Here is a 10,524-nt window from a genome sequence, read left to right on the forward strand (position 1 = left end):
ATGTCATAAAAATCCAATTAGCTACCTGTATTTACAATCCCATGTGTATTATACATGTATATTAACTCAAAATTTTGAAACTTTAAATGTTTATATCTAATAAGCTAATAAAGTTATATTAAAAATTCAAATGCCATTTACTATTAAATTGAAAACTCAAACATTTTATTAAATTAAAAATATGTGTTACCATTTAAAAAAACAAAGTTGACCCCCCTCCAAGGCATAAGGGATGAACTTAAAAAGTATTACATAGTTAAAAATTTAAGAATAATGTGTAACTAAAAATAATAAAAAAAAAAAAAATGTTTAAATTATTATTATTCTGCAAGTAATTGAGTGGGTTATGATAAAAAAATCACCCTGTATACATATTTTACTAGCTTATAATATAGGAAATAATATAATTATTAAAATGACTGTTCGATAACAACTGTTGGATTATTGTTTCAGAAGTTATTAATAACTTAAACTTATGACTGGAGTTGAGTTGCGGGTGCTACTATTTTTGTCACTAGATATTTCTCGGTCGCACTCCTCCCACCAATTTATACAAATGTTAATAATTTTCGAAGAACTTATCCAAAAGTTGTGACTGACTCGTCATTTTTTTCATTAGACAATTTTGTATGGATTATAAGAATTTTTTTCATAAATACTTTAAAAACACGAAAGGATTATACATTTTTTTTTACATACCATTTCCCTTTGTAAATAAGGGGTTAAAAAAAATTTGTTCTTTATATGTAAACTTTAAATCTAATCATCTTAGGTAATTTTCATTCATTTTAGATATCTTTTTGAAAATCTGACCCCATGGGGGATTTAAAATAGCAACTTCTATATTAAAAGTTTATATTTTCAAATTAATTTTTGTAACTGTTCCAAAAATACTGCGCCTTTTACAATTATGTTAAATTAAAACTTTTACGATGTACTATAAGTTAAAAAAAAATTTATCCCGAAAAATTGTTTCAGGCAATATTGACTGCTTATACATATAATATCAGCTTTTGACAGACTAAGCTATCACTGCATAACACAATAAAAATGTTGTTATTATTTCCTAATATTTAATTTTCATTAAAAAAAAACGGGGAATGGTAAAATATTAGTCGAAAAAAAAAAGAATAAAGGAAATGCATCAACATTTAAAAAATGGTATCAAAAAAAAAAAATACATCTGAAGTTATACATGTATATAAAAATAATTATCATAAACTTTCTTAGCTTTGATGCAATATTGAAAAGGAATTAATTTTACCATGATGTGTTTTATGTTTGTGTCTGTCCATATCTATCTACTAGACTATTATTGTTTAGCATCAAAAGAATAAAAATACATATTGTTTAAGTATACAGCACTAAAATTTTATGAACTTCTCTTAAAATCTGAGACGGTAACATGTTTTTCTTACCCGCATACTACGTTATAAACCTAAAACCAACGCTAAGTAACTTAAGTAATGAGCTTTTTATTTCATACACTTGTAAATTACTTGATTACCAAATATATAATTTTTTTACATTAGTAAAGTTTTAATTTCAACCAACAAAAACAATTAAATTATTTTACAAACAATCTAGTCAGACATGGATGATGATTGGTACAACGTACATTTAGTATGATAAAATTTGTGTCTTTAAGTTTGGTAGTTTGTTTTAATGCATACATAGATTCAAACACTGCCCTACAAGATATCATTAAAATCGTGGTCTTTATTTTTAATTATTTAATTCAAATAATTTTTTATTATTTTTATTGTTATCGTTAAAAAAATTGAATTTATTTTGATTTTAATATTGCCATTATAATAGTATTAAATTAATTGCTTCTAATCCATCATTGAATGTAATAAATCAATTATTTATTTAGTTGAATAATTAATTTTTGCATATAATTATAGTTGTTGGATAGTTGAAAACTCGTTTACTTTTAGCAAAACTTTTGAAAACTATATTTAGCCTTATTTTTACAACTGCAGTAAAATGTTTGAAATTACACTGATTTATAACTCATGTTTTAAATTAAACATAAGTTTATGAAATTATGAGAAAACAATTTTTTTTCGTATATTTTTGTATTGTTTAAAAATGCACTAACTATACTTTGGAGTATTAGAAACAGTTAACATTAAATTTATAAAATGTATAGTCAAAATTAAATAAATTTTGAACAATATCTTACATGTAAAACAAGTTCATGTACTTTAAGTAGCTTATATCACTAAATCAATACAACATAAATTGTTATGGAATATAATTTTATAAATTTGTAGACAATCGAGTCAACCAAGTTATAGATTTATATTTTTTTTCACAACCATGTAAATACATACATACTATTCATTTGAAATATATTTATAAAATGTAAAAAAAATAATTGACAGTGCAACTTTTTTTTTAACTCGAACCTAAATACAATGAATATAGGATTTTTAATTGTTAAGGCGTCAAATAATTAAAATATTCTATTGGAAAACAAAGTTTAGCATAAAATTTTTTTTTTTATGTGTTTTCAATTTATAATAATTCAAAATTAAAAAATCATTATTTTCGATTTCCTCTGTTAATTGAGTATTTTTTAGACATTTATGAAAAAATATAGAATTTTAGACAAGCATAATTAATAATAATTATATTATTTTCCTATTTTACAGTTTAAGTAACTTTGAAAAAATAAATGTAACAAAATAATTACAGTATCAACTGTAAATGTATTCTATAAATAAATGTACATAATTTGTTGCGGATTTAATTTGTTAATTGAGGTGGATAATCTCCATTTTGTAGTGCCCATATCGAGGCCTCCAATCATTCCCCTTCCAACGTTGAATCTATTAAAGAAATAATGAACCTAATATTAAAAAAAAAAATTTTGCTCCATGAAAAATGTTTGCGAACGACCATATTATAAATGTTTTCTTTATTCCTATTCATGATAATTTTTTATTTAAAATTATTATTATTGTACATTTTTCATTATTTTCTGTCAGAATCAATACTTAATTATGATTAATGTAATTTAAAAAGTTTTTAATAGAATTCATTTTACTAATAAACCATTATTAAATTATGATAACAAATAAAAATATACTATAAGAATAAATTACAAATAAAAGAATGTAATCTATTATTCAGCTGTGCAATTAAGATAAATTATTTTTTAATCATACATTTAAAATACTCATCATTATTTATGATATTTTTATCAAATAAATATATGATGTCATTTAAAAAAATAAAGTTGACACACTTAAAACAAATAAGGTATTAAATAAAATTAAAACTATATTGAAAATATTATTAATTTAAAAACTAAAAAATATTAAAAAGGTATTAAAATTTTATAAGACTATATTTCAGTTGGGAAAAATATAAATTATTTCTATTAATATCACGTTAATATTTATACTAAATATAAATTATTTTATATTATACAATAGTTATTATTATAACATACTTAAATGCAAGAGAATTATTCTTTTTTTGTCTAAATTAAAATTTACTAAATAGACGCGAATTTAATTAATAAAAACTTCTAATTTTAAAATTTGTATCAATATTGGATCGTCTAGTCGTCCCTTATTATAATATTAATTGTATATATTATTAATAATTTTGATATTATAATTACTATTTGATTAAATACGCGAATAAAAATAATTATTCATTGACTTCTAATCGATATTATAAAACAACTTTTCTCAATGCTATAATAATAATGAATGTAAAATCGTCATTAATCGGTAGTTCTATGATTTGTTTTTGTTTGTGAGCTTCAATGGAAAATAATCATCAATGAATTCTGAATGGTCCAGTCAACAAAATCCAACCCAATTTCAAACAATTTTTTCGCTTGACAATTTCAATCATTTAACACCTTATAATAAATGTCTACGTCACAAACGAAAAGCGCAATTTTAACAGCTTAAATTTAATAAATCATAGTACCACTTAAATATAATAACTTACGCCTAACGTTATTTTTCTGTTATAATGGTTTCATTGGTGTTACAACTGTATTATAGATTCATTATTATATATTAGGGCTATATGAACTATATTATGCTGTTGATTTAACCGATACGTCGGTAAAACTACCACAATTCCAAATCGAATTAATTCAGTTATTTTAAATAAACGTACTTGATAGAGTTACCAATTAATATGGTTGTTTTTACAATAATATGATTTTCCCAATTATATAATTTTAAACTATTTAAAATACGAAAAATAAAAAGTAAAACGATCAGTTTTACATTCGTCTATTTCCCGAACTTAACATGCTACCAAGAGTGGTGGCGGCCCTTTTTCCATGTTAGGGAGTCAAAGATGGACGATACGGGTATTATGGTCGGCTTACATCAGAGACCAAACACCACTGATGAGAAAATCACAAAAGAAATCTGTTTGACACTCTTGGAATCAAACCTGGGAACTCGTGCGCCGAAACATACGTTTCTAATCACTAGGCCAGGGTGACTCCTCTAACAAAAAAATACACAATTGCACACTTTTTATTTATAATATTATTCTATTTAATGCGTTTTTATTTTTGATCGAATTTTATTCTACTTTTATTGTAAAAATTTGAATTATATATGGCGCTTTTTTAAAAATGTATTCAAATATCGTTAACTTTTCATGGAATTAAGAATCTTAACTTACGACTACTAAAACATACTCAATTGTATTATTTGTTGGAGTTAATATTTGTAAAAAAAATTGTGATTTCTTTAAACATAATACTTGCAAAATTAATATTGGTAAGAAACAAAAATTTTGTAAGGCAATACTTCAACAAAATTAATAATAATAAAAAAATTTTACTAAATAAAATATTTATTAAGGAGTATTGCATAGTTGTAATTCAATTTAAAACCATTCATCATTTATTTATCTTATACGTTGCCCGAATGAAGTAGTTAAACTTTTAACTAAAAAAAATAAAAATTTACTTACGAAAATTAAAACTAGATAAAGACATAGACACAGTTAAGTTTTTAGATTAAATCTACATTAACATAACAACTACAACTAACAACAGAAATATTTAATATTTAATATTAGCTGTATTAAAAAACATTAGTTTTAATTTTATCCAACGAAAAAATCTTTGTTTATAAAGAAAATTTTGACAATTTGTTACCTTATGATATGTTATACATATTTACTATTTATTTTAGTTTCGATGCGAAACTGAGAAGGTATTGGTTTTACTATGTGTTTTTTTTTTTGTTTGTGTGTCTGTTACCACTTTTTCTCAGCTCTCACCGAACGGATTTCTTTCAACGATACGTCAAAAGATCCCAAATCGTATCTAGTCGAAGACATTACCCTCAAAAATTGAAAAAATTTCCTCGTTCCCCATAAATGGGGGAAACCTCCAAAAATATTACAATTTTATAAATTGCCAATTTTCGAAATTTTTAAAAATTTTTTTTCTTAAAACTGCCATAACTTTTTCAAAAATGAACAAATCAATATAATTTTTTTTTTTATAGATGCACGCTGTCTTCACCTATCCTATGGTATATTTTTTTTATAAATTTAACCCATTACCTGCCCACAGGGGGGGATTTAATATGACAACTTTTTCACAAAAAATTTACTTTTGAGAGTGTTCCGGAAATACTGACACTTTAAATATATCTTAAATTAAAGCTAATGTAATGTACTTTATTATGGAAAAAAGAAATGTCGGACTTTATTTTGTCTTCACGGTGACACGGCCCGTAATAGCGCATTATTCATTTACTTTGAATTATGATGCCGTTCCACCTTCAGAAGTAGTCACCGAGATCACAGTTCCGGCAGGAGATCTCATGCAAACTCCCGACTGNAGGAGACACCAATGGACATCGGGGTTCCGGCAGGAGAGCTCATGCAAACTCCCGACTGTCTCAATGAAGATATTGAGACTTTCCTCAATCAACCTCTGCCAACTGCTCCCTAGACCATTCCNTTCCGGCAGGAGATCTCATGCAAACTCCCGACTGTCTCAATGAAGATATTGAGACTTTCCTCAATCAACCTCTGCCAACTGCTCCCTAGACCATTCCTTGCTGTTTCCTTTCCAATCCTATCTACCCTGAGAGTGTCACCCGCTATCCTTAGAGAAAGGCGATAGTGAACACCTCAGGAAGTCCGACTCCCGAAAAGGGCTTAGCGATGTTATAAAGGAGAGGATATAGAGGAAGAGAAAAAAAAAGTTTATCGACTGAGATTTAGTTCACCGGTTGTTCACCGTAATAGCGCATTATTTATTAAGTTTGAATTAGCACGCTACCCGGTCGTGATTATCAGCTGTCCACCGTCGCACTCGTTAGTGTTGACGATAACACTCGTTTGTCTTGTCCGGTGATCGGTAGATAGGACAGGTCAGTGGGGTACAGCACCGCGAGACACATCGGCGACTATGTAAACCAGTTCATCTGTGACTTACATCCGCCGCACGTGTCGTCGAAAGATAGTGATATTGATTTTCATATCGGCTTTAATATTGTCATTGTTTACTTAATATACTTTCAATTATCTTAATTTTATGGTTATAGTTAAAGAACTAATAAATTGAATCCACAATTACTTTAATCATAACGTCGTTACAATTTATTTTATTAAACACCTTTATACCGTGTCAACGGTGAAAATGGCTACCAAATGCTATTTTTGTGTGAAAATTCTCGATTTTATTTTTTACATTTTAAACTTTATTATAATGCTATAGCTAATTGAAAAGTGTATGGATTGCAAAAGTTTATGCCCTACGGTAAAACATGGGGGTGGTAATGTATTAGTTTGGGGCTGTATGAGCGCTGCAGATGTTGGTAATTTAGTATTTATCGATGGTATAATGGATCAACATGTTTATTTAAACATAATAATTTACATGCAAGTGTTGAAAAACTAAAAATTGGCAATTCGTTCATTTTTCAACAAGATAACTGCCCAAAACATACCGCAAAATAAGTTAAAGACTAGTTGTTATATCGATATACCAAAGCAACTTAACACACCTCCGCAATCACCAGACATGAATCCTATAAACCATTTATGAGATGAAATAGGTAGACGTCTAAAAAATTATCAAACTCGAGACAAAGAACAATTGAAAACAGCAATTCTTGAAGTATGGAACAGTATTGACTAAACTGTTACATCAAAATTAGTAGAATCCATGGAAAAACGTATGAATGAAAAAAAAAACACAACATCGTAAAACCAATACCTTCCCGGCTTCACATCGAAACTAATATCTAAAATAGCTATTTTGTAGAGTAGATTTTAAGAAAAATATTGGTAATAAAATATTTTATTAATATTCAGTAGTAAATAATCTGTAGCATTTTAAAGTTTTTGAAAATTTGAACTTTCATGTACTATTTTACCTATTAAACAATGTAATACGTGTTGAGAAACGGACAGAAGTAAAGTGAGATAAGTAGTTTTATCTCTAAAGAGATAACTTATAAAATAATAGGTATTGTTCATGTTTTTATTTAAACTAAAGCCAGTCAATGGAATGTTAATAATTTTTATTGATATACTGTATAATATACAGTAAAGTTATTTATATATACAATGTATATATAAATAACTATATGTTACTCAAACTCCATTAATTAACTATTAATTCATTATATAATTTCAATATATAATATATATTCAATATACGTCATAATAGATTTTTTTAACTTTATATAACTTCTTTTAATGCAATTAAAATAATCCTTTTGGTTTTATTTATTTATTTTTTTTTTAATGTTTAAAGAAATAATATTTTTATTTTCAATATTAAATTATAATTAATAGGTTTTTGAAAATAATGCAATCTAAAAAATGGTGTGGTATTCGTAAAATCATTATTTTTTTTTTAAGATTTATAAATTTTAAAGTTAAGTATAAAGGGTACATAAATTAAGTAAGGAACCAGAAAAATTAAGTTATCTATGGAGTAAAATATTATTTAAATAAATAAAAAAAGTCAATAACATTTGTACGAAGTTAACCATAGTCCAATTTTTAAGTGGGTTACCTGAGTAATCAGTATAAATAAAGTCTCTCTTGTGAAAATAGAGAAGCCACTTGTGGTTCCTATGCTGCTCGAGGTCTTTATTGACCCGACTCACAGTTAGGTCAAGCTTAGGTAACTACTGGTACGAGTGACGTTATTGATAATTTATGTGTGATAATTAATCATAGTAATTTCTATTTCAAAATATTATTATATTAATAACTTTTCAAACATCACTTTGCTTTTCTATGTTTTACATCTTATCATAAAACCCTCGTACTCATATTCCGAGACAACATTATATTATATCATTTTATTTAATAAATATATAATATATTTATATTATATAGTAACTCAATTATTCTCATGCTCATAAAATGCGTACAAATAACTAATTTTATACATCATTTTAATAATAAAACAACGACTTTCATTTTACTTATACATTCTTTTTTTGAGTTACTATAATATGGATACGATTTTTAAAAATCAAAAAAATGTATCTAATTGAAACTATCAAAGTCATAGTTTTAAAAAATTTCTCTCAATCCCCATAAAAAAAGAAATCATCCCAAAAAATTACAATTGTTATAAAACAATCAATGATGATATTTTAAATTTTCTCTATACATTGTTCATATACCATATGATTAAAAAAATAAAAACGTTCCGATAATTTTTTTTTTATGAATATGCATCCTCTAAATTTGAAAGTTATATAATTTTTAGGGTACATGTTAAATTCTGTTTTTAAATTGTTCTAAATACGTATTGAAGCGTTTTACGACGGTAATTTTATTTATCGCCAGATATCAATCAACAATAATCTAAAGAATACCTCATTTTTACTTTGCTATATTCCTTACTGTACATAATTTTTTAATTTGAATCCGATTATAAACAAACCAGTACTTCAGGAGTTATGAATATTTTTACACTTAGGTGGAAAGAGTAGCAAGCAGAGAAATGTATAATCTTTCAAATAACATAACCTACACTTTACCTACAGCCGAAATTTAAAAATATTAATAACTTCCGAAATACTGGTGTTATCAACCAGTATTATTCTATTATATGGACTAGTAAAATATGTTTGTTGGCCTATAAAAAAATTAAATTGATATCCTTTATATTGAACAAGAGATGGGCCTAAAAAGTATTTAACCACTTCTAGACTGGACAATACTAAACTATCAAGTTACCTTATATAACCAATAGTATTTCGGATGACTCTCATAATGATATTTTATAAATATTCTTTAGGTAGCTTAAAATATTAATTAAATGTTTTCTATTGTTAAATTTGTTCAACTATACGTTGTTTCACTCATAAATTAAATGGATAAAACATAAGTTTATGCTCGTTAATTTAAAGGCATTTTTAATATAAAAACTATTACTAGGAGAACGGGTATGAAAAGGGTTCAACCTCCTTCCATTAAAAATGCTTTTAGCTTATAATCAAATTATTTTAAAATAATAGGGTGGTTGGTGGTTATATATTCAACACCCTACTCTATAACATTTCTACATTTATGCCCTTGAGTGTCAATAACATTTAAATAAAAATTAAGTTAAGTGAATAGTCGAATTTAATAAATTTATATTAAATTTAATAAATTAAATTTCTTCCTAATAGTAAAAATTAAATTAAAAATGTATTTTTTTTTTCGTGTTATTATATAAGGTGATATAAGCGTCAATTGTGGATAAGATGAGAGAAAATAGACTTAGATTGTTTGATTCATATTATAAGGGGAGAGGAATCGGGAGCTTTATGAACAGTTATAGAAATGAATGTTGAAGGAAAAAAAGATAGAAAAGGACCAAACATGAGATGGAGGGATGTGCCATGTGCTAGGAGTTGTGTTGGAATGAATTAGACGACAGGGATGGTTTTTTTTCCAGATGGCGTCGAGCCGTTTAATGAAAAACAAAAGAATACAAAGAATAATAACACTAAAACAAATGATAGAAAAACTGCGATGGTGGTCCGGTTGCGTTGCCGGAACGGTGAAAAACCAGGTAACGGTGTCACGGTGATGACTGACTGCATGTAATATTGCGGCGGGGTATTCGACGCTAGGCATTTGTTGGACTTTACACCACGACTTTAACGTGTGTGTGTAACGGTCCGGTTTACAGTGAAGCGGTGGCTGAGAAGGAGCTGATACGACCGCGGGGTGTCAAACCTATGACAACACCGTGGCCGTGTCACATGTTTGGCATATATAAATGACTCACTCTTAGGTAAACTTATTTTAAGCCCAAAAAATATATTTTGATTGGTACCTGAAGAAATTCTACAACATTTCGTTTTTTTTTTATGATAATGAAAAACACTGTGTCCAAACACTGTAAAATTTGATTCAAATGACTCAAAAGTTACCATACGTCAGGATAATATTTTTAATATACACGTTTATTTTATTCACGAGTGGTATAATTTTAATTAAAATTATCGAAATTCGTAAACAAATATAACACTTTTATAACTATTTATTAAA

General features: G+C 26.5%; 1 long non-coding RNA gene across 1 annotated transcript; it reads right to left on the reverse strand.

The window, feature by feature from the left end:
• Window positions 1–2,531: 2,531 nt before the first annotated feature.
• On the reverse strand, window positions 2,532–5,020 carry LOC126900901 (uncharacterized). Its single transcript, XR_007702932.1, has 3 exons — window positions 4,966–5,020; window positions 3,653–3,897; window positions 2,532–2,837 (listed from the first exon to the last, which is right to left on the reverse strand). It is a non-coding gene; the product is annotated as an uncharacterized LOC126900901 (long non-coding RNA).
• Window positions 5,021–10,524: the final 5,504 nt, after the last annotated feature.

Source organism: Daktulosphaira vitifoliae, unplaced genomic scaffold, assembly GCF_025091365.1.
Source record: "Daktulosphaira vitifoliae isolate Bord-2020 unplaced genomic scaffold, ASM2509136v1 Scaffold_3, whole genome shotgun sequence".
In the NCBI taxonomy this organism is placed as follows: Eukaryota; Metazoa; Arthropoda; class Insecta; order Hemiptera; family Phylloxeridae; genus Daktulosphaira; species Daktulosphaira vitifoliae.